At 40.2% G+C, this 25,969-nt stretch overlaps 1 protein-coding gene and 1 long non-coding RNA gene across 4 annotated transcripts in view; one reads left to right on the top strand and one right to left on the bottom strand.

The window, feature by feature from the left end:
* LOC139436393 (uncharacterized) overlaps window positions 1-10,161 on the bottom strand; it is a 37,864-nt gene extending 27,703 nt beyond the window's left edge. The window contains exon 1 of the long non-coding RNA XR_011645609.1: window positions 9,524-10,161. This is a non-coding gene — a long non-coding RNA (uncharacterized lncRNA). The remainder of the gene's footprint in view (window positions 1-9,523) is intronic.
* A 45-nt stretch (window positions 10,162-10,206) lies between these two features.
* Window positions 10,207-25,969, top strand: part of LOC101414223 (zinc finger protein 596-like) — a 60,178-nt gene continuing 44,415 nt past the window's right edge. Inside the window, exon 1 of one of the 3 annotated variants that reach the window (XM_058275498.2) lies at window positions 10,207-10,326. The gene's annotated coding sequence lies outside the window, so the exon portion shown is untranslated. The remainder of the gene's footprint in view (window positions 10,327-25,969) is intronic. The other 2 variants (XM_058275499.1, XM_058275500.1) reach the window with 2 other exon arrangements.

Here is a 25,969-nt window from a genome sequence, read left to right as displayed (position 1 = left end):
TAGAATGAAAACAATTTTTCCAATAGAATCAAGACAACTTTTTATTACCATTTACTTAAATGTGTATTTTGCAGTGGCCTTCAGACAGGTTTATTATCATGAAGTTATTTCTGCTACCAATACCAATCTAAGTTTCTTTAGTTAACAATGACTTCTACAACTAGAATTATTTAAACATTTTCAGTTTGGAAGATGTTTTACAAACTCTTTATAATTGACTATAACCACATTGACTAGACACCTCATGTTTAAATAAACTTACTAAATTACAATTACCAATGAAAGAAATTTACTCTCTATTTAAGAGAGCATATCTACAATCTTTTCCCTTTAGCCTAATTTCACCAATGTGAACTTACAATTTTCACTTACAATTTTCATTACTGTAAAGATTTTGTACATATGTTAATTTAGTTTATAAATTAACTATGGGAGATTACACTCAAGTTAAATAAAATTGAAACCATAATAGTTTATGCAAGGAATGTTCTCTTTTTCCCTTACAGGAAGCTAAAAACTTCTTTTCTTTAAGTTATCAAAATTATTAAATTAAAAGCATACTGACTACCAGGTTTTAAAACACATTACACAATTACTTAATTTTTTAAAAATCATAACCTAGGAAAGATCTCCATAGTTTTTATGGACTTTCCTTTACTTACTGAAATTTGTTAATAGAGCCACTAATTACCTTATTTTGTTGGAAAGAAATCTTCTGGAAGAAAATAAGGCTCACCAGATTGTGGAGAAGAAAATACTTTATTCTCAATCTTGCAAGAAGGGGCGCAGAGCCAGATATGGCTGGTGCCCCCGAACAAAGAAAAATGACACAATTTATACCCCTAAGCCTAGCATGCAAGCTCTTCCTGTTTTTCCATAGATTGGATACTTCAGAAGTTACAGCTTATCTGAGATTTAACTTTCCCACGCAAAAGTTTGATTTAACTGCTTCTTCTATCACATTCCAACCATTTTAGTTTTTACCTGCTCCCCTCTTTTTCAAATAAGGAATAGAATTTAGTGCTGAAATGGCACCGACTTAGTTAGCTCCTTCTTGGGCATCCTTCCACTGCCCATAGGACTGGCCTAAACTGGTCTCCTCCACTGCTGTCCAACCCGGGAGTGGGAGACTGAGGCAGCAGGCCGCCGGGTTACATCAACATTTTTCTTATGTGAAAATTAACCTAATCTTTGGGTTTTTTTTTTTCTTCAATTTATGGCTGACAAAGGTTTAAATTGGGAAATTACCAGGCAAACTGATTCTTAATTCCCTAGCCTAGTAGATAGGTTTAATCTGCCACACCTAGTCTTGCCTTAAAAGCTCTTGCAAAGAGGAGGCCCTTTCCCAATTGTTTCCATAATCAGATTTCTATGACTTTTCCATCCTGCTTAGTTCAATTTGGGCTTTAAGAATATTTATAAATATAACTGCATATTTAATTTTTAACAATTTGAGCAAATAGGCAGACATGAATAGTTTGACACAACAACATGACTTTAGTTACTTTAAACTTTTCAAAGACTTTTGAAACTCTTCTTAATTTGCACTATGACCATGCAGTTTACCACAAGAATTTTCTTTCTTACTTAATGGATTGTAATAACCAAAATGTTCTCAATGCCTTAGCACCATTGTTTTAGAACTTTATATTTTACCTTGAAATTAGCAGAATTTTGGATAAGCAACAAGATTAGTTTTATATATATTTACTGAGGCTATTTGAAGCCTCAGGGAGACAGACTGCTTTCTCTCATGAATTGCCACTCTTAGGAACACTGACCGTCAAGGCAGGAGACTTCTCCCCCTCCACCCCCCTTTTTGATTTTGGAGATAATAAAACTCCAGTGGCCATTTAACCTTATTCTATCAGGCAGCAATTTATTTAGTTTACACTTGAATTCGTGAGAGAAAGGGTTACTAATACCAGGAGAGGAGACAGTGATGTCCCAGCTCTTCTCAATTATGAAATAACCGTAGGCAAAGGCAAAGGGTGAGGTTAGGCTTGAAGTAACCATAAACAAAGGAAAGGTTAGTGTAGAATTTACACTTAAATAATAGTTTCAGGCTAAATTCACCCAGCTATAATCTCAGTTATTGTCTTTCCACTGTTTTACAATATAAATGCATTTATAAATGATTTTAACTCTTAGTTACAGTTTTTATTAATTTTTAAAAAAACTATTAATTTTATAACACCTTTAAATACCTTTCATTCAACTTATAACATATTAAATGAACTTAACCATTACTTTAATTTTTCCTTTAAAGTGAAAGAATAAATCTCTTGCAGTTAGTTTGAAATAAAAGGCTACTTTTCAGGATTTGATTTCTAGAACATAAAATGTTCTTTTAAAAGAACTCTTCTTCAAACATTGAGGATATGATGAGGTTAAAGCACAAGAAGCTATTGATAAAATATTTTCTTTGTATATTGATCTTACTCAATTTAATCATAAAAATTTCCCTTCCACAAACCTTCTACACTTTCAGTATTCATTCAGGTTCTGTCCCACACTCTACTCTTCCCAATAATCAATCATTTTATCTTAGGACAAAATCACCTTCTGTTACCTTAACAATAAAAACCCACTCCATATATCCCACATACTAAGTTACCAGGCAAACTTCTTACAACATATAATTGCCATTAATACTAAACAAGTTTGTTAAAATAATGAATTTTTTTTTTTCACTTTAAATACTTAGTAGCATGTAATACCAGAAACAGTTTTTTTGGAAGCAAGTTGGCAGGGGAGATTGGCTGCCGAATAAGTTTGTTATAAAATTGCCTTTTATTATTATTATTATCAATTCAGTTTTGTTAAATAATGACTTTCTGCAATTAGCCACTTAAATACCTTAAACAATGCTTTGTAAAACCTTTATATTTATACCCTTAAGACAGATTTTACCTTCACAGAACACATTCTCTCACTTAAGGTTACTACAATACCTTCTAAGAACCTGAGCAGAATGCAAACGTATTTTGGCTTTGACACCCTAAGGAGGGAAATTTACTGCATTTATTCTGATTCTGCTTTTCACCTCCTTCACTTCCCCCCCTTCCAGGCAGTCGGGTGCACAACAAACAGGAATGCGGCTTATGAATAGAAGGGTGGACTCACTGGAAAGGGGCAAGCCGCTCCCCCCTTTCCAGCTTTCAGCCAAAATGGGCAGACAGAACCTACTCAAATTTGGCAACTCTCCCAGGGACCCAGCCGCCCCGACTGGGACATTCCCAACAAACTTGGGTGCGTGGCGCGGACACAGATGGCCTCCAAGCCCCGGCAAAGGGCCAGACCAGAGACAAGACACCAGAACATGCACAAACATCTAGACTCCTCAGCTTTTGCCCCAGAATCATTTCACCCCCTTGCCAATGGCAAGGGAGGGCTCCAGCTCAGCTGTAATTCTACTTCATGTAAGGACACAACTCCAACACTAACATTGAGCTGACACAGACAGAAGCACAAAGGTCACTAATCTGACTCACAAGTTTATATATTTATTTTCACCACGGCTGCCCCCACAGCCATCACAAACCTCAGAACACTTAACATTTGGTATAAAGCAAATTCATTCACAAATTAGCACCATAACAAAAGATTTCAGCTAGACTTTTCCACTGTTTAAACTTTACACCCAGACCAAGCTCCACAAGCCGATCCATTTTCCTGTAACCAAGTTTTGTTTTCCTTAATCTAGACCAATTTCCAGGATATTAGGACTCGAACCTATAAATACCCTTCCTATTAAAATCGAGACTCCACTCCTTTAGTGGATATAAGACCAGTACCAGATTCTAACATGCAGTTAGACAAACCCAAAACACCAGGGCTTTTCCCCGGTTTTCCTCCTTTTCCCAAGCCTAGAGAGAACGGCTTCCCCCCAGCCTTCTGGGGCTACTAGGGTTCTCTCGGGAGGTGATCAGCCTCCCCTTCCTAGCAATTAAAGCTAGGGCCTTCCAGACTCTGCTCACCCGGGGAGTCTTACCTTCTTCCCTGTTCGGAGCTCTTTTTCGTTCCCAGAATCTTTCTCTTCAGACCTTCCATTGCCCCTTGATTTTGTCGGGAAGATTCTGGCGGAGCCCACATCTTTTCTGGATTAAATTTAATCCAGGGGCACCCAGATTTGGGGTTCACCCGAGTCCTCCCGGCTTCCTCGGGGATTTGGAAGGGGCAGCAAAATGCTACCGTCTCTGGCCTTCATTTATTATCCCTCCGTGGTTGCCATTAATGTTGTGGAATTTAAGAGAAGTTCAATTATTCGAGTATAGAGAGGCCAGGACTCAGGAATGATTTTGAGAAGGAAAAATGGTTTATTGACGGCCGGCCCGACTCGGGAGCTTTCTGTTTGAATCCCGAGCCCTGAACAAGATTTTCAAACGTCTTTTATACAGAGAGGAAAGGCCAAATGGTCCCTTTGTTTCAGTTCTCAATAGGCTTCAATTAGCATATATCTCTTTCACATCTTAGGTAAGCTTTTAGCAAGGACTCCAGACATTTTAGATAAGCCTTGGTTTTTGCATTTCCCCTAAATACTTAAAGTTTATAGCCCTTGCTTTGTTAAACATTTCCTGGGACTGGAGCCTGCTGTCACTGTCCCTAAGGGCAGGACTGCAGCCTCTTACCGTTCCACACCCACAAGTCAAACAACTTAGTTATTTCTGAAGAGACACAAGTCAAACAGCTTAGTTATTTCTGAAGAGACAAAGAGCCTTCCACCCATAGCCCACATCACTATTACAATGGACTAAATGTAGGCTAGATTTCAGTTATTGTAATAGTGATATTGAATTGACTTGCCTCTGTTTGTGGCTACTTCAGGTTTATCTAGTGCTTATTGTGATAGTGGTGGTTATTACTTAAATTTATCCTATAGTTATTTTATAACTAATTTCACCCCTGGTCTTCTACTACTGTGATGGTAGCTTATAGTTCCACCCCTTAGCAATTCAACTTAATAAATAACTTTAAAAACTTATAGTTAAAATTAGTAGAAAAAGGGTTTATGCATATCACTTTCATGCCATTCTAAATATTTTTGGTCTTCTCAATTCCTCTTTACCCTTTTAAAGGAAAAACTGGCTTTTTCCTTAACCTTTAAAATAATATAATTTAATTCTGATTGGCCATTTCCACAAGAAATCATAAATAACTGTTGCCAGGTTTTCCAGAAAAAGCAATACTCTTCCTTACTAAGCAACTTACTAAGCAACTCTCCCATTGTTCAGGCTGTCTCAAAAAATAATTAGTAAAAGCTACCTGGTTTCTTTCCAGTCTAAACAAAAACCCAAGTGCTTGTCAGGTTCCCTCCAAACAGCAATGTAACTAGGAAAGTCAGTGAGGGAACTATATTTTGAATTAACCAGCAAAGATAAAGGGGTTTTAATAACTAAATGGTATTTCTGCATCAAACTATTAATGTCTGCCTAATTGCTCAATTTATTAAGGTTAAATATCAGGTATTCAAGTAATATATATATTTCTAAAAACTAAATTAAACTAAACAGTATAAAAAGTCCTATAAAATCTAAATACAGAACTGTTAAAAAGCTATGAAATCCTTATTGTTATAATTAAAACAGGTTAAATAATTGCTTTATATTCCAAAGCCTAAAAGTTAGTATGCTTTTGAAATTATTCAGTTTTAGAATTATCAAAAGTTTTTAAGCACCTGTAAAAAAAGAAAATAATATTCTTTGTTTAATTAATAACAATTTCAACTTGTTTAGCTTAAGTATTATCTCTTAGGTTTATAAAATACCAGGTTAATGAGTAAACACTGTATCTCTTAGGTTTATAAAATACCAAGTTGATAAGTTAACATCGTATGTGTTGAATCTGTAAAATAATGGGAATTGTAAGCTCATGTTTAATGAATTTAAATTAAGTGTAAAACTGCTTGCTCTCTCTTTTAAATGCATGGGGTAAATTCCATTGGTTGCTAATTATAATCTGGAGTAAATTTGCCAGTCTATAATTGTAGTCAATTGTAAAAAGTTTGCAAAAATATCTTTCAAACTGAAACACTTAAATGGTTCTAGTCCTAAAAGCCATTGTTAACTAAAATCGGGCAAAAAAGTAACTTCGTGGTGATAAAATCTGTCTGAAAGTCACTGCAAGGTGCATATTTAAGTAAATGGTAATGGAAAATTACCTTGATTCCATTAGGAATCTTCCATTTTCATTTTAACAATGAAAAATAGTTTTTTTCCCCCTCTATTACTAAAGTAAAATGCCTGCTAATATCTTCATGGTAAAAGGGTAAAAAATAAACAAAGTCATTTGATATATAATGTGTTGCATTAAAAACATTTAAAAATATATATAAAATCAAGGGATAAACTTTAATATTGTCAAACTTTCTTGGGCATTCAAACTAGGCCATGAATACATTACAGGTTGCCTCTCCATGTGAGTTATTGGCATGGCTGGCCACTGATCCCTCAAATAGAAATATTTGCTACATCATGCCTCTGGTTGTGCTCCTGAAGTTGACGGAAACTACGCTGCAGTTTCAAGCTCCTGCAGCAGCCAATGATGGCTCAGTACAGCCAAATGTACAATAGATATTGCCTCCAGACTGATGCTGTTCCATAGTGCCTGAGAGCACTGTGCACCAGGCCAGTAAAATACTGGAAACTGCCTCTCTCTAGGATCATTGATGCTGTGACTTGCTCACTGTGTGAAGAACATACTAAGTGGAGCCATGATTACCAGAATACTGTAAATAAAACTTAAACACAATTGGTATTATGGCCTGCTCCCATGGAGAGATAATATGTAAAGTATTATAAACCTGAAACTTAAAACTATTAATTGCAACTCAGAATCCTTATGCATTAAGTAATATGTTAATTAATATTAAGTGCTGTACTTTTATCCTGTTCTAAATATATGTCTAACAATTATAATGTTATCTTTTCTATTCTGGATCCGGTACAAAAGTACATTAGACATGTTAAATTTCTGACAACTTCATTTTCTAAATAGTTAATAAGCATGTCTATAAAATAAGGTGGCGGTCTTAGCTAAAAACAATGGAGCCACCAGTGGCTTGCAGGGAGCCGGTTAATTGGTGCCAGGCTCAGCCACCCTACCACTCTACTGTACTCTACTGTGTAGCAAAATGAGGCTCGCTTGCTAGTGATGGGTCACTACTGAACGGCCAAAATTACCAGGAATTATTCAATTAAAACCAAAATGTAACAAACTTTACTCTGTAGTTCTGATCACTCCCACAGCTAAAACTAAGGGAATTTCCAACTTGGTGCACTAATCCTTTGTGGAAACCAACTGCCCAAAAGGTACCAGTTCACCAGAAGCACCTGATGAAGCACGTGAGTGCCAAATCATTAAACAGCCTGGAATGCATCTTCAAAACAAAGTTAAGTGTCTAATACCATTATCTATTACAATTTCTCTTTGAAGATAAATAACTTAACAAATACAATATACTGTTCCCCACCAACTTTTGAAAAGGGTGCCATCTTTATAGGCACCTAACCTTTTCTATCTCTGAAATCCAATGTCCTCTTTTAAAATACAGGTATTCGAAAATTTTATTTTATTTTCAGAATGAACATCTTATTAACCATATGAAAACTTCATCCAGCTTCATACAGAAAGCCAGATCCATCTTCCTCCATTCAAAATAAAATAAGAAAGATTACACACCTTGTTAGGTAAGGACTACAAGCCATGGCCAGCAGGAAGTAGTTACAAAAAAGAGATCATCTCCCTTCAGCACCCCTTTAAGACTAAAGGTGTAAACTCTCTAAGGGTAAAATAAAATTAATAGATGGATCTGGGGCTTAGCAAGAAATCCATGTAAACACCAGTAACCCCCAGGATGATTGCTGGGGGCCCCCACCCCCAGGATTCTACTGTCCAGGATGAGAACTTCTTCTGAAAACAGGATAAACCCCGGATGTTACCCAGGAACTTTGTCTTTGGGCCCTCACTGGGAAGTTGATAGATGGGATAATCAACTAAAACGATGAATAGCCACCCACCTCATAAATCCTCTATATCTGTTGGAAACCTAACATGTACGAGGGTAGTCTGTGGAAAATTCATGTATCAAACTGCTGTCTTCAGCTAGACAGCACTGGAAAAGTTATTGATGAAATTACAAGCAAAATGGTAAAAATTGCTCCTGTTTCAGTGCATACCTGGAATGGTTGGAATTTTAGTAATCCCTTTGAAAGCTGGCAGTCAATAGCAAACAATTTCAAGGTTCCACTGGGAATAATTGCCTTCCTCATAGGAGGATGCACCATACATCCTTGCCTCCTCTCCACCATAAACAGAATGTGCACCCTAATAACTGGTTTAGTAAAAATGCAAACAGCTGCCCATCTCATGATTCTATATACATACCAGTCCAGAAAGACTCAGACAATAGTAATGCTGAAGCTTAATAGCTTAAGCTTGGCTTCAAAGGGGGGATATAATATAGCCTATGCAAGAATTCAAAATTATCTAATTCGATATCCAAGTGTGCCTAGTCTCTAGAAATCTAGGTAAGTGATATAGACCCTATAGGTTTTGAATGTTCAGAAAGGATGTAAGACTGAGTGTGTATTCAAAGTTGTATCCAGACAGAATGTGGGTGAGATGTTAATTCAAGCTTACCTAGAATGTGGGGAATATGTTAGTTCAAGTTTGTCTGGAATGTGGGGGATATGTTCATTCAAAACCACACTTACCTAACAAATAAAAGTTGTTTTCTTTCATAAAAGCCCCATTTGACTCCCCACCCTTATAGCGTCTGTATAAAAAGGACCCAAAACTCTATTCAGGGCTTAGGTTTTGAACAGAAAGCTCCAGAGTCCGACTGGTCATAAATAAATTATTCCTGAGTCCTGGCCTTTCTATATGCAAATAATTGAGCCTCTCTCGAACCTCTCTCCACCTCTACAACAATGGCAGTAAGGAGGTCAAGTAATTTGATTTTGCTTTGTGACTTCTACAAAGCGGAAGATGGAAAAACATGAGTGAACTCCACAAATGGCAGCTTTGAAGTAAGAATTGTGGCAAAATGATTTGAGCAGAGACTATCATGGCAAATCAATATTTTGAAACTTGCTCACAGAGTTCTTAAAAACCAGCATAGACCATAAGAGCTAAAAGGGAGCACAGGTACTATTCTGAGCTCTTAATTTGTCCCCACCCAAACCTCTCAGTAGTCCTCTGAATAAGTTTCTGTTTTCCTCCTCTTTATACCTAGACGGTGTCAGAGAGGCAGAGACTGCTTGACCCTCCAGACAGTGACAGGCAGTCCAGCTCCTCAGACACCTGATTGCACCTTGTAGGTGTGGCTTTAAGGAGAAGGCGCTGGGGATGGGTCAGATCCCCTGATGGAAAGCCTTTCAGGAACATAGGTCGGTTTCTCAATGTGAAAAAAGCTTTGAACTTCTAATTAATTTATAAATTTTTCACTTCCTGGAGACAATGTTCTTATAGTAGGAGGTAACACTAGAAATTCACAAGAATGAAGAAGAAGAGGTTTCTTTACCTACACCAGGGATCACCACCGCCCCTTGAGCGGGTTCCGACGGGCACTCGGTGGAGGAGGGGCCTCGACACGCCCACCCCCCTTCGTAGGCAGCCCCCTGTCGGGCTTCTGCCCCCTGCGGCTCTGCGCCCTGGACGGGGAGCACTGACTTGGGGCCGCGCTCCTTCAGCTGGTGGTGTGATCCTGCACAGGTCCCCCCAACCGAGCCCCAATAAATGCACCAACACGTGGTGGTCAGCTCCTGACTGGGCCAGGCAGGAACGGGTGGGAGGAGGAGGGGAGGACTCGGGCAGGCGGGGCCGCCAGGGGGGCTCCCTTTGCACCCCAGAGAAACCCCCCGCGATGCAGCCTGAGCTCCCCAGCGGTCGGCGGAGGCTGGGGTGGGGACCCGAGCCGGCAGGGCCAGGACGTGCAGAGGAGCCTGCGCCCGGAGCTGCGCCCCCCGCGCCTGCCCCTCCTGCGCGCCCTTCCTTCCTGGCCTTCCCTGCCGCTCGTGCTGGGGGTCCACTTCACCCAGCCGGGCCCTGCATCGCGGACTCTGGGCACCAGCTCGGCGGCGCAGCCGGAGGGCGAGAGGGGAAGGGGCGCGCGGGCACCAGGCGGGAGCGGGCGCTTCCTGCTCGGCGCGCCCCGCGGCGGCCTGGAGGGGGCGCCGGCCGCCTGTTGCGTCCCAGCGCTGACCCGGAGACGTTTGCTTTTCGGTTCCGGGACCTGGCGCTGCCGGAGCGGTGAGGACGCAGCTCTGCACCATGAGCTCCGCAGAGCAGCCCCCGCAGCTCTGGGATGTCTCCGATCGCTTGGAGGTGAGCCAAGAGCTTTATTTTCACGCCCCAGTTGAGGAGGAATCCTTGTCCTGGCTCCTCCGGGAAGTTTTTCTTAAATAACGAGCACTGAGCCTTTCTTTTCTGCAGTGATCCCACGTGGTTCGTTTTCTCCTTAATGTTGTAGCAAAACTTATTGCACCAGCGTTATCTATTCATTTCGGGGTTTGCCTGCTAGAAATCCTGGCATGCTTAGGATTTTTGAAAATTAGGTAGGACTGTTCTCGCAGATAGTTCTGATAGGGATACAACGAAAAGGGGAAAGCATGTTCTTTAGTGGAATGAACGTACTAGATATCGGAACCTTCCAGTGGGATAAACTGGGGACAGGCCTGACCTGGCTGAGCTGCGTGGAAACCCCAGAGGAAAGGGCAAGTGGTGTTAGATGAGCTGTGTGTGCGGACTGTGTGTGTAAGCTCGCAAAACTTAACATTCCAGCATAAACCATGTGTGCGTGCAAACAGTAAGCACTGCAGCCCACCTCTCCTAACCGCGCCACCCAGTCCAGCCTGCCTAGTTCCTGCTAAGTCCCCAAGCCCAGAGAGAAGGAAACCTAACCCTGGAAACCTAACCCTTCACGCCTAAGGCTGCCTAACTCCACGCCCCATACTCTCTGTATAAAAGCAACCTACAAGATGGGCACAGGGCTGGGTTTTTTGGAAAGAGGTCCGCTTGACCCAGCTGACCATAGTAAATTTTCCTTTTCAGAGAATTCTGGCGTCCTGGCCTTCAGTACCCAAACACCGAATTCTCTCCGCTGCCACAACAGTGTCCCTAAATGTACAATATTATTAATTTTTAAATGGTTTGTTTTTCCTATAACGCTAACATAGTTCAAAAAAATGTTGAAAATTTTACAAATACAGATATTACAACTCGGAACATTGTTTTAATTTTAACTATGTTATTTACTCACAAAACCAAAATTTATTATGGGTTTTACTTCCCTGGCTTTAATCGAGGCAAGCTTGTCAATAAAGTTTTTGAAATATAAGTGTTCATTTCTCTTGGTTTTTATTGAGAAAATGCCATGATAAACAATTTCGCATGACCCTGTGACGAGTTAAGTGATTTTTAATTAATTTCAGTTTACTGAAATGTCTTTCACTGTGATTGATATGTTTATAAAATATATATAGATGGATATTTAGAGTGAAACCTGCTCGATATGAGCATGTAATAAATTGTTGGACTGTTGAAGAGTCAAGAAAGTGGCTGCCTTTTGTAAAGCATATGAAGACATGGCAAATAATTTATCTTGTTAATTCAAAATATGAAAGCACTTATTTAAATTTTGTATGTCTGTTTGAACGGTGAAATTAGGACATACATGATCTTAATTTTTATATGCCTCTTTCCCATAAGAACCATAACTGGTGAAGAATCATTCTCAAATCCTTTACTTATTTCAAAACTTTGAAATTTGAAAATATATTCATGTGTATTGTTTAATTTTACCTTTATCAAATATTCTTTCAAAGTTACACTCTCTCATTTGTGGTAAGCAAGTGGTAGGCCTTCTAATAACCATCTATGTTTAAATATTGTCAGGATTGTTTGTTGAACTTTATTAATTACTTTCTCTTCATTCAATATAGCACCCCACATTGACAAGATGCATGAATATTTGTAAATATTTGCATCAAAGAGCTTTATTTCAAAATAGTGTATTTCATCAACTACTATATATACCTCAGATATCTCTGATCGTATATATGCATATAATGATGAATATTAATTTGTGTGTTAAATGCCCTGATCCCAGATTTTCACATAAAGGTAAATTCCAGCATCCTATAACCCTCAGCATTTCTCCACCTTGCAAATTCTTACCTCATGTTCCCATGGGTACTAAAATATCCAGATGGTCTCCTGGAGAGGAAAGAGACAGAAAATCCCCATACTCTGGCCAAGCTTCTTTTTTCCTGATACCTGAAACCCATGTACAGACAAGACAGCCAAACTGGGCCACCTCCTGAGACCATAGAGAGTGAGCTCAAGGAAAATTCTTGACTAGCATGCCCCTGGCTTGGAGGAAGGAATTATATTAGTAAATGGCTTCAAGTCTGTGGCAAAGGGATGTCACTCTTGAGAACATGCAGCAGAGGACGGGATTCCTGTGAAAAATGGGAATATAAATATCCTTTTGCATCCACAAACACTGCAAAAGCTCCCAGAACATCAGAGGCCTAGTGCTATTTATGTAAAATTCACACTTTCTTAATAATATCCAGACTCTCCCAAGAGCATTCACTTTTACTACTTGGAACTGCATTTGGGTAGATTTGGCCTCTGAATGCTTTAATGGCACGTTACGGCATAGGCATTTTAAAAAATACATTTTCATTAGAGAAGTTGTGAACTTACAGAACAATCATACACATGTAGAATTCCCATACAGTACCCCTCCATCAACACACTATATTGTTGTGGAACATTTGTTTAAAATTATGAAATAATAGCATCAGACCTTTTCCACTAACCATGGTATACCTTTGGTATATTTTTTCCATATCCCCTTTTATACATAGTATGTCTTTGAAGTGAAGCAGGAATATTATGAAATTGTTGTTAACAATAGTCCATAGGTAACATCAATTGTACTTTTCCCATGAGTGTCCACATTCTTACCATATTGCAATAGTGATGTACATTTGTTCCGATTCATAAGGACATTCTTGTATTTGTACTATTCACCACAATTCTCATCCATAATTCATATTCACTATGATATTCAGTCCCTAGATTATTCTCTAGCTTTCTTTCAGTTGACATTTATATCCCTAGACTACCCTTTTCAGCCACCATCCCATTTATAAACTAGCTGTATTAATTTTACTCACATGTGTTACCATCAACTCTATCCATTTCCACATTTTTACAGTCAAGTTAATTAAAAGTTCTATATACATTAAGCATCATTATCCCTTCTCAGCACTCCTCTTATCTCCTCATAATCTTGGCATAGGCATTTTTTAAAATAATTTATTTTGAAATAAAATCAGATGTATAAAAATTGCAAGAGTTGTGCAAAGAAACCCTAATCCAGGGGTTCTTAACAAGAGATCTGAGAGCTTGTAGTTCTTTATGGTGTAAAAGTAAGTTATGAATTTCCTTATTGTTAAAGAAAGGGCACTTAACTGGGACACAGAGGCTAAGGATGGCAGGCAGATAGTTTATTGAGAAGGCCCCCCAATGGAAGGGGTCTGAAGAATAGACTTCACTGGCCCTTGGAATGGATGGTTAGGAATTTATGCAGTATTCCAAAAGGGCGGGAGCATTGTTAGTTCGTGGGGCAGGGGTCAGGGATTGAGTATATCCCTGGGCCAATGAGGGGTTGAAAAAGCAAATTCTTTCCCTTGTAGGGTTATTGGGGTAGTGGACTAGGAAGTGATTTGTTCTTGGACTGTAAGAGGGACTGATGTAGCTTTAGTCAGGAGGGAGTGGAGATTCTTATCTTGCCCTGTGGTTTCTTTGTTCTTGTGAGATGACTGGTTGCTTTTATAGACATCTAGGCTATGGTTTGCTCAATTAGTCAAGTGGCCCCTGGATAGGGGTTGCCTTTCTTTGTGTCATAATCTGTTAATCATACATTGTGAACTTTACAATAGGGAACCCCTAACATTCTCAACTCTTTGAGAGATAAATGTATCTATATGATGAGGGACTAGGGGACCTGGGGATGTAGGGTGTTGGGCTGGATGGGAGGGTGAAGGGATTTGGGGAGTTGACTCAGTCTGGCTACTTCTGCTGTTAGGCGGTGGAAAGGCATTCCCTTCTGCCCTGCCCTGTGGGTTTTGGCTTTTGGTCCCACAGTGGTTCGCTTATGTAGCAGGAAGATGCCGTTTACATATTCCTGAGTTGCTGACTGTACAATTTGGTATATGAACCAGACAAAAAGCTGCAAGAGACAAGGACCAAAAAGAAGAAGAAGCAATATTATCTATACTGGTGTTATAATGGGTAAAAGGATTGATTTTAGGGGTGAGGAAAAGTAGGAAAGAAATGAGAATAACCATGAATTTTTCACTGGTGGCATGTCGGTGTAGTCTGATTGCCAATCTTGTCCTCGTTTGGAGCTTCTATAGAGGTGTTTAATAGAAAGAGAAGTAAGATTTTTTGTATATTAGTTCGTCGGCAAATAGAACAGCCTCTCATATCGTCTAAGTTTTCTGAGAAGTCAGGACAATATAGGGAATTAGGAGTAGTGAGAGTGGTTTGTGTCCTATGTGGTACTGATTGTGAATAAGTGAGAATGTTATGATTTTACAATTCAGGTAAAAAGATTTTCCATCTTTCATGAACCATCTCTTGATTTGCTTTGCTCTCACAAAGGGAAGTTTTAAGAGTTTCTTCAGGTGATAAGAGGGGGCAGGATATGGAAGTGCTAGGAGAATGGGTGTGACAGTGAAGTGTGAACCTGCGTAGGGTTAGGTAGCCTGCACTTTGGCTTCAGTGTCAACTCGGTTATTGCTAAAAGATATGGGGGAGTTTGATTTTTGGTACCCTTTGCAGTGAATTATAGCAGTTAAGGCTGGAAGTGATGCTGCTTTGAGTAACTGTAGGATGAGATTTTTCTTAACAATGGAGGATCCACTAGAAGTTAGGAAACCCCTCCCCCGCCAGATGGGAGCTTGTGAGTGTAGGATGTTGTATGCCTATTTGAAGCCAGTGTAGATGTTTAGGGCTTGCCCCATGCCTCTGACTGACTAGTACTCTGGTGAGGGCCATGTTCTCAGCTTGTTGTGAGGTTGTGCCATGTCGGAGGGGAACCAATCAATGGTGTCAGTTAAGGTAATAAGAGCATATCTGGCCTGGGTAGGATTGTTAAGTTTAGTGGAGCTGCCATCAATAAACCTTGTGTTAGTAGGATTAGGAAGCGGAGTATCTGAAATATTGGAAATAGGTTTAGTGAGGAGATCAAGCATGTCACCACAATCATGAGTGTAAACTGTATCAGGTGTTTCTGGGGATGGGTTGGGATCAGTGGAAAGGAGGGTGGCAGGGTTGAGAGGAGGACAGTGGTATGAGAAGATGCCGGGATTTTGTAGAAGAGTTGTGCGAAGGGTTTGAAGATGGGTGAGGATATAGATTCAGGAGCTTTGTGAGTTAAAAGAGGCGATAGGGAATGAGGACAAAACACTGAGCTGATTTACTGGAGACAGGGTAAGCTTTCTTGGACTAGGAGGGTAGCAGCAGTGAGGACTTTGAGGCAGGTAGGCCAGCCGTCAAGAGTCACAGAATCTAACTGTTTGAAGAAATGATTTAGTTATCAGGGCTGTTGGCTGCCTTAAGATTCCTAGGACATATCCTTGCGGGTGTCTATATAGAAAGAGAAAGGTTTAGAAGGATTGGGGAGAGCTAGAGGAGGTGCTGTTAATAGGGCTTTTTAAAGCCGATTGAAGGGAAATTTGTGCCATAGGGGGCAATCAAGTGGTTCATTTAAATTGCCAGAAGCAGCTTGGTAGAGAGGTTAAGATATAGGTCTGAAGTTTGGAATGCAGAGTTGGAGAAAGTTGATAAGCCATAGGAAAGAATGGAGGTTGTTTTAGTCTGTTGGAGCTGATAGCTGTTGATGAGTTCGATTTGTTCTGCTGTTACATGCTTATGTGAGGGGGAAAGATGAAGCCCAAGATAGGTTATTTCAGATTTTTAAAAATTGTCCTTTGCTTGGGAAAATGCAGTATCTCTTATCACCAAGGAAGTCAGGCAGGGTGATAGTTTGGGTTATGGATGTTTGTAGGAGGGGCTACAAAGGAGGAGGTGTTTGACATATTGGGAGAAGAGTACTGGAGGGGAGTTAAATTAGAGAGGTCATGTTGTAGGGCCTGCCCACAAATGTGGGGGTTATTTCTAAAGCCCTTTGGAAGAATCGTCCATGTTAGTTGTTGGGAATTTAGGGGGTCTTCAGGGTCTGTCCATGTAAAGACAAAATTGTCTTGGGAAGTCTCGTGTATAGGAATAGTGAAAAAGGCATCCTGAAGGTCGGTTATGGTATAGTGTATAGTTTGAGGGGTATGTGGGAGAGAAGACTGTATGGGTTAGGAAGTAGGGGAATGATAAGCCGTGTGGCTTCATTAGTAGATCTAGTGTTCTGCCCAAGACCATAGCTTCTGTTGGGTTTCCTAACTGCTAGAATTAGAGTATTTAAGGGTGAGTTAGTTGGACTCAGGAGGCCAGCAGCACAGCTTGTCAATGGTGGGTTTCGAGCCTTATCGGACAGAGATGGATAGGGGATACTGAGGAATATTTGTGAAAGAGGAGGATTTCCTTAAGACTATTCTGACAGGGTGTGCTGTGACTGAAGGAGAACTGGTATCCCAGACCTGGGGACAAACTTCTATCTGCAATACTGGAGGAATGTCAGTTGGGATTGGGGAGGAGGGTGGATGTCTTAGAGAGGAGGAGAAGAAAGTTGGTTTGGGATGCTGGGAGTGTAAAGGAAATGGAGGAGTGATGTTTAGACAATATATCACGACCTAGGAGTGGGGAGGGACAGGTAGGTATTATCAGGAATTTGTGGAAGAAAGTGTGATTTTCTATTGAGTGTACCTGTGGCTTAATATATAAAGGAGAAGAAGGGATGCCATCGACTCCCACAATAGAGCTTGAGGAAGTAGATAAAGTTCTTGAATGTTCTAGGAGGACTGAATATGTGGCCCCTGTGTCATTAAAAAGATTGGTTAAAAAAAAAAAAGATCATCAGCTTATACCCAACCTTGATGAATAACCTTGGTTCAGACTCACTGATGGAGATGTGGGGCTATTCCGAACCTGGGACCCATCAGTCATCTTTTGTCATTCAAAAAAGGTTTGATTTGGCTCCAAATCCATAGGGTTCACTGGAGGAACTTTCCTGGAAACAGGGTTTTCAGGACAATCTGACTACTAATGACCTTTGCACTGACATACCAGGCAAGGCCCTGATGGGGGCCTTGGATCAGGGCAGGAATGTGCCCAGTGCCCTTCCTTTCCACATTTGAAATAGGGTCCAGGTGGTGGCTGAAAGTAAGAAGGATGGGGTTTTTGAGAATCAACTCTGAGAGCAGCAGCAAGGAGGGAAGCTTTAACCTGATCTCACTTATGCTTTTCCAGTTTGGCTTCCTCTTCTCTACTGTTAAAGACCTTGAAGGCTGCTGTAATTAGGTCTTTCTGAGGGGTTTGAGGGCCATCCTCTAACTTTTGTAGTTTCTAATATTGGAAAAGGATTGATGATGAACTGGGTGTGTAAATCAGTTGACCAGAATCTGAGCCAGGATCCAAATTAGTAGATTTAAGGAGAGATTCAGTAAATCTATTCATGAAAGCCACTTGATTTTCATCAGGTTTCTTTGAGAGCTCTTTAATTTTATCATAATTTACTGCCTTAAGGGCAGCCTTTTTCATGACTTCTTATGCAGGTTAAGAAATGAGCCATGAGAGTAGGACCAGTGAAGCCTGGTTGGTAATCCCAAGGGGAGCTAGTGGTGGGAACTGCAGTGGGGCTGGCCAGATGCCTCTTGGGATTGGGTATACATGGAATCTGTGAAAGCAGTAGCATAGCTACAGCCCAAATGCAGTTTTTTTTCCCCTCTGGAGTTGTATAGGAGGTACTGATAACATTAGTGTCCTAATAGGTGAGGTCATGTGAGTGAGTGAAGTGTTGAAATTCTTTAATATATGTAGCAGGGTTTTCAGAGACAGATCCTAACTGGTTTTCTATCTGGCTTAAATCTGAGGGTGAGAAAGGAATGTGTACTCTGACTTTTCTTTCAGCTCCTCCTACTTCCTGGAAGTATAAGTGAAGAGATGGTGTCTGTGGGGAATTTGGAGCCTGCATCCTGGTGGAGATGGAGGGCCACAGGGTAGAAAAGGGGAGGTAGTTTTCATGAATGAGTATGAGGAGGGGAGAAGGTAGGGGTAGCAGCAGTGATGAAAGTGGAGAGGTAGGAGCAATGGAGGTTGAGTTTGGAAATAACACCAGAGGATTGTATGGAGGAGGTATGGGGGGCATTATTTGTATGATCAAAGTCAGAGTGTTAAGAAGTTATAGGGGATGGAAGTGATGAGGAAGATCCTAGAGGAAGTTTTTCATGTAAAAGAAAAATTTGTTAGGAAGAACAGGATTGGCAGTGGGAGGGGCAATTGGGAAGATAAAAGAAAGCCTGAAAGTAAGGAACCTTGGACCATTTGCCACTCTACTGGATAACGTTCTTTAAGTCTTGGAGAACTTGGAAATTGAAAGTATTTTCTGGCCATTGACTTTCATTGTCCAATTTGTATTGTGCCCACACAGAGGTTAAATAGAAAATGAGGTTTTTAGGTCTGGTGTCTCCTTCTGGGTACAGAGTTTTAAGGTTATGTAGGAGACACCTGAAAGGTGTGTTTTTTGGGGGGGCAAAAGTTGAATTCCCCATTTTATTTGGCTTGGGCGAGACTAAGACTCTAAAAAGGAAAGAACGGGAGATTCCGAAAGAGTTATGATTAGGGCATGATAAAAGGCATGGCAAAGAACAGAGTTGAGGGTTTTCTGATGTTGGAGTTTTGATGTTGGAGTTTGATGCTGAAGACTTAAGCTGGAGCCCCGGGAAGTCAGCACACAGAAGAAAGAGGAGCCAGCACCCGGAAGGAAGGAACCTTGACCCCAGAGAAAAGCAAGCCATACAAACATAGGAACCCAGGAAACCTGAACCCTCACAGACGTTGGCAGCCATCTTGCTCCAAATAGACTTTGGTGAGGGAAGTAACTTATGCTTTATGGCCTGGTATCTGTAAGCTCCTACCCCAAATAAATACCCTTTATAAAAACCAGGAGGTGGACTTGGCCCAGTGGATAGGGCATCTGTCTACCACATGGGAGGTCCACGGTTCAAACCCTGGGCCTTCTTGGCCTGTGTGGAGCTACCCCACATGCAGTGCTGATGTGCACAAGGAGTGCCGTGCCATGCAGGGGTGCCCCCGCGTAGGGGAGCCCCACGTGCAAGGAGTGCGCCCCGTAAGGACAGCCGCCCAGCGTGAAAGAAAGTGTAGCCTGCCCAGGAATGGCACTGCACACATGGAGAGCTGACACAGCAAGATGACACAACAGAAAGAAACACAGGTTCCTGTGCTGCTGACAACAACAGAAGCAGACAAAAGAAGAATACGCCGCAAAATGGACACAGAGAACAGACAACTGGAGGGGGGTAGGGGGGAAGAGAAATTTTTAAAAAAATGCTTAAAAAAAAAAAACCCAACCAATTTCTGGTATTTTGCATCAGCACCACTTTGGCTGACTTAATACAGAATTTGGTACTTAGATAACTGCATCTTCCATCTTGATTTACCAGTTCCAAGTTTAGTTAAGTCCTCAAATGGGGTACTTTTATGTGGGAGCTTGATTTCCAGAGGCTTGGAATTTTCAGAATCAGTTTCCGTTTTCTTTGTGCCCAACAATTCAGTTCTCAGCTTATCTCACTTCTCTAGCATTTTGCTATATGTTGCGAGGAGAAGCCAAGCTGCATTCTCCGAGTGTACTTTGGAAAGTTCTTCAGCTAAATGCCCAGGCTTGCCATTTTCAAATTCTGCCTTCCATAAAACACCAGAACTTAATCTTGCTAAGTTCTCTGCAACTTTAAAACATAGATCATCTTTCCTCCAGTTTCCAATAATAGTTTAAACATTTACTTCTAAGGCATCCTAAAATGTCTCTTTAGCTATCAACATTCTCTTCAAAGCATTCCAGGCCTTTTCCATCAAGCATCTCACAATTCCTCCAAAAAACACCACTCTCCCATTTATAAAACCATTCCAGCATTTCAGTAATTGCAAAAACACTACCCCACTCAATACCAAATTCTGTATTAGTCAGCCAAAGTGGTGCTGATACAAAAGTGGACATGGTGGACGATGGGTATGGGGAAAGGCAGGAAGAGATGAGAGGTGGAGGCGTCTTTGGGACATGGAGCTGCCCTGGATGGTGCTTCAGAGGTAATCACCGGACATTGTAAATCCTCACAGGGCCCACTGGATGGAATGGAGGAGAGTATGGGCCATGATGTGAACCATTGTCTATGAGGTGCAGAAGTGCCCAAAGATGTACTTACCAAATCCAATGGATGTGTCATGATGATGGGAACGAGGGTTGTTGGGGGGGGGGGAGGGGGGGTGGGGGGGTTGAATGGGACCTTACATATATATTTTTAATGTAATATTATTACAAAGTCAATAAAAAAAAAATTCCAGAAATTGGTTGGTTTTTATAAAGGGTATTTAATTTGGGTAGGACCTACCAGATACTAGGCCATAATGCATAAGTTACTTCCCTCACCAAGTCTATTTAGAGTAAGATGGCTGCCGATGTCTGTGAGAGTTCTGGCTTTCTGTGTTCCTACATTCCTGGGGCTTGCTTTTCTCTGGGTTCAAGACCCCTTCCTTCCTGTGCTGGCTTCTCTTTCCTCTGGGTGCTGACTTCCTGGGTCTTCAGCATCAAATGCTAACATCAGAAATCTCCAACTCTGTTCTTTGCCATGCCTTTTATCTGTGTTTCCACCCACCAAGGGGTGGGGACGCAATGCCCAAATGATAACACAATCATGCGCAGGTACAGATCAGATAACAAGCATAATCCAGTATTTCCTTTGGAATTCATCAATTATATCAAACTGCTACACCAGGTGATAATAACTACAATAACAGTAAATCTTCTTCGGTCCCTGGTTACACTCCCCACTCAGGTTTGTTCATTCCTTAATCATGAGAAATTTGGGATGATTTCTACTCCAGATTGAGAGGAGGCTTAGATTTTATGGGGCAGATGGAACTGTTTTGCTTGCAATTGTAGATACTCCTTCTTTTTTGGGATAGGGGATGTCTATCATCATTTTGTGAGTTGTCCAGTGAAGCCCAAAGAACTGGAGAGTTGGTCACAACTCTGCTGGGAACCAGGACTCAACCAGCCTATGAAAAATCTGAAGACTTTGGTCTCTTTGAGACATATTTAATGGGTGTAGTGATAATTACAGATTCAAATAAAAGGAGTAGAAGAATCATGAGCAAGGAAATTATAAATAAATATAACTATATTATATTATATTGATGAAATAGATTATCATATATTCCCAAATAATGCCCACCAAGGGGGGTGTTTTTCATGAGGCTGTGTGTCTTGCATATAGTGTCTGGACATACCTAGAACCTTTGGGAGCATGTTTGTTTGAGGCTTTCCTTGCTGTGGCAGTTAGTGAAATCTACCTTAGTGTTGCATATGTGTAACCTCTTGAATGACCTCCTGATTCACTTTGAAATCTCTTAGGTGTAAAAACTCTTTTGTATTTAATGTTTCCCCCTTTTGGTTAAGGTTTTTTTCCAAGTGCCTTACTGGTTGGCACTTGGTAATAATCCCTCATGCCAGGGCGCTTATCCCCGGCCGTCATGTCCCACGTCCCATGTCAGGTGTTTGGGTGGGGGAAGACAGTGAGTTAATTTGCTGAGTTTGTCTTAGATAGAGGCCTCATTTGAGTATCAAGGAGGTTTTTAGGATGTAACTCTAGGATTTAATTATAATTAGGCTAAGTTTTATTTTATTGGAATTAGGTTCATAAGTTTTAGTACTTGGCATATTGGCCTGTACTTTTTTATTAGGCACTGCTTATATATTCCAAATATTTTTGCCATTTTAATTGAGAAAGTAGCAGGACTCCCTGGAATAGGAGTTTAATATTTGTTGGCTAGTGTGTGAGCCTCTTTTGAGAAAACATACCTATGACAACATGAATATATTCATATCTCATACAATTATGCTTTAGGTATATTTCTCCCCATGTATCAACCCACCATTGACACCCTGTATAGGTGATGTACCTTTGTTTAGATCATGAAAGGACATTCTCATAATTATATTTTTAACCACAATCCTCAGCCACCCAGAGTTCACTGAGTTTTCAAATTCTAGCATTGGTTCTAACATCATGAATGGCCCAAACCTTCCCCTTTCGACCATGTTCACACTCACAGTTGGTGACTAATTAAACTCATCATGTTGCTGCACCACCATCGCCTTCATCTATTACCAAAATGTTACAATCAATCTTACTATAAATTCTGCCCAGATCAAACTTAACCTCATCAATCTCTATTTCCCTTCTATCTACTGGTAATTTACCTTCCAGATTCTGCCTCCACGAGTTTGCTCAATATTCTTAATTTATATTAGTGGAATCATGCAATATTTGTCCCTTAGTGACTGGCGTACTTCACACAACATTACGTCATCTAACTTCATCCCTGTTTGTAAGATGTGTCAGTACTCAATTCCTTCTTTCCACTGTGTAGTAGGCCATCATATATATATATCTCATTTTATTTATTTTTTTTAATAGCCTGTCTAGTATGTGTGAAATGATATCTTATTGTAATTTTGATTTGCTTTTCCCTAATAGTGATGTTGTGATGTTGAACATCTTTTCCTGTGCTTTTTTGGCCATTTCTCTTTCCTTTTGGGAAACAGAAAAATGGGTTGTCTTTTTTTTTTTCTTTTTTTTTTTAAAAAGATTTATTTATTTATTTAATTTCCCCCCCTGCCCTGGTTGTCTGTTCTTGGTGTCTATTTGTTGCGTCTTGTTTCTTTGTCTGCTTTTGTTTCTTTGTCCGCTTCTGTTGTCGTCAGTGGCACGGGAAGTGTGGGCGGCGCCATTCCTGGGCAGGCTGCTCTTTCTTTTCACGCTGGGCGGCTTTCCTCACGGGCGCACTCCTTGCTTGTGGGGCTCCCCTACGCGGGGGACACCCCTTCGTGGCACGGCACTCCTTGCGCGCATCAGCACTGCGCATGGCCAGCTCCACACGGGTCGAGGAGGCCCGGGGTTTGAACCGCGGACCTCCCGTGTGGTAGACGGATGCCCTAACCACTGGGCCAAAGTCCGTTTCCCGGGTTGTCTTTTTATTATTGAGTTGCATGGTTTCTTTCTATATGCTGATTATTATACCCTTAATGGGTAAGTGGTCTCCAAATATTTTCTCCCATTGAATAAGCTGACTTTTCACTTTCTTGACAACCTCCTTTGAATCCCACGTTTTTAGTTTTGTGGAGGTCCAGCTTACCTGTTGTTTCTTTTGTTGCTCATGCTTTGGTTTTAAAGTTTACAAAACCATTTCGTACCACAAGATTTTGTAGATGCTTCCCTACCTTATTACCTTCTAAGAGCATTATGTTTCTGGCTATTTTATTTAAGTCTTTGATCTATCTTGAGTTAATTTTTTAAAGGGTATAAGAAATAAATCCTTTTTCATTGTTTTGCATATGGATATCCAATTCTCCCAGCACCATTTGCTGAAGAGACTATTCTTTGTGAGCCTGCTCCATATCCTTAGTTCATATCAGAACAATCATGCAATATTTGTCCTTTAGTGGCTGGCTTACTTCACTCAACATAAGGTCCTCAAGCTTCATCCATATTGTCGCATATGTAAGTACCTCCTTCCTTTGTTCAGCTGAGTAGTATTCCATCATGTGTATACCACATTTTGTTTATCCATTCATCTGTTGATGGACATTCAGGTTGCAGAACTTCCAAACTGTCCTCCACAGTGGCTGCACCATTCTACATTCCCACCAGCGGTGGATGAGTGTTCTAATTCCTCCCCATCCTCTCCAACACTTGCGGTTTACTGTTTTTTAATAGCAGCCAGTCTAATAGGTGTAACATGATATCTCTTTGTAGTTTTGATTTACATTTCCCTAATAGCTTGTAATATTGAGCATCTTTTCATGTGCTTTTTGGCCATTTGTATTTCTTCTTTGGAAAAGTGTCTGTTCAGCTCTCTTGCCCATTTTTAAATGTTTTTTTGGTTTGTTTTTGTTCTTGAGTTGTAGATTTCTTTATATGTGCTGAGTACTATACCCTTATTGGATAAGTGGTTTCCAAATATTTTCTCCCATTGTATGCAATGCCTGCCTTTTCACTTTCTTGACAACTTCCTTTGAAGCCTAAGTTTTTATTTTTTCTTTTGTTGCTCATGCTTTGATTGTAAAGTTGATGAAACCATTTCCTACCATAAGATCTCTTAGATGCTTCTCTACATTTTCTTCTAGGAGCATTATGTTTCTGCCTCTTATATTTAGGTCTTTGATCCATCTTGAGTTAACTTTTTATAGGGTGAAAGAAAGGGATCTTCTTTCATTCTTTTGCATATAGATATCCAATTCTCCCAGCATCATTTGTTGTAGAGACTATTCTATCCCAATAGAGTGTACTTGGCAGCCGTGTCAAATATTTGGCTCTATCAATATCTGAAATCTTAATTCAGTTCCATTGGTCAATATCCTGCAGTTTTTACCACTGTAACTTTGTAGTATGTGTAAAGGCAGGTAGCATAATTCCTCCAACTTTTTCTTCTTCAAGATGTTTTTGGCTATTTGGGGCCCCCTCCCCTTCCAAATAAATTTAATAATTGCCTTTTCCATTCCTGTAAAAAATGCTGTTGGAATTTTTATTAGGATTGTGTTGAATTTATAAATCAATTTGGGTAGAATTGAAAAATGGTTGTGGTGTGTTCATTTCTGTTTATCTCAAAGTTTTTTTCTAATTTTCCTTATGATTTCTTCTGTGACTCGTGTTGTTTAATTTCCACATAATTGTGAAGTTTCTGGTTTCCTTTCTGTTACTGATTTCTAGTTTCATTCCATTTTGGTCAAAGAAGATACTTAGGATTTCAGTGTTTTTAGAAATGTTATGGGGTTACATATGGTCTAACATTTATATGTTAGAATGTAACATGTAAATTGGGAAGAATGTATATTTTGCTGGGTTGAGTTGCTTTATAGTTTTGATCAAACACTCTATTTCCATATTTATCTTCTATCTTGTTTTTGCTATCCATTTATGAATGTAAATAGTGTCATCAAGTTGTTATTTTGAAACCATTTCTCCCTTCAATACATTTATATGTTTTGGTGTTCTGTTGTTCTGTGCATCTACGCTTATATTTATGATGTTTTCTTGATAGATTGACCCTTTTTTAGATATATAATTCTTTTTCTCCTATAACAATATCTAATTTAATTTAGTCTGATATTACTATACCCAGCCCAGCTCTTTTCCAGTTACTATTTGCATGTAGTATTGCTGTTTCCTGTTCTTTCACTTTCAACTTAATTGTGCCTTTGTAGCTAAAGTGGGTCTTCTACCAACAATGTTATATCATCTTTTACCCATTATGCCATTTCTGTGCTAATTAATTAAAGTTTAATGCATTTTCATTTTAAGTAATTACTTATAAGGAAGAGCCTACATCATCCATTTTGCTAGTTGTTTTCTTTTTTTTTTTTTCATACTTACCAGCACTGTTTATTTTAGGGTTTGTTTCCTCTTATAGGTAATATACATAACTTAAAATCACATCTATACAAATCTCCTACAACTGCACCTTCATAATGAGAAACCATAAACATACATTGTCCACCTCCCTGCCTGTGGCTTGGTTTTCTGTTCTTGCTCACTTTTCTTTTCCTTGTTTCAAATGAGAGTCATCTGCAGTGGCCCTCAGCGGGAGCAGGACACGGAGGGTGCAGGGCGTGAGGTGGGGGAGGGCAAGGAGGGTGACAGAGAATGACAAGACGTGTGAGAATCGAGGGTGAGAGGAGGCGGAAGAAAGGAAGATGGCTATTGCA

This window comes from Dasypus novemcinctus, chromosome 14 (genome assembly GCF_030445035.2).
Source record: "Dasypus novemcinctus isolate mDasNov1 chromosome 14, mDasNov1.1.hap2, whole genome shotgun sequence".
In the NCBI taxonomy this organism is placed as follows: Eukaryota; Metazoa; Chordata; class Mammalia; order Cingulata; family Dasypodidae; genus Dasypus; species Dasypus novemcinctus.
This window is presented reverse-complemented; position numbering and strand designations above follow the sequence as displayed.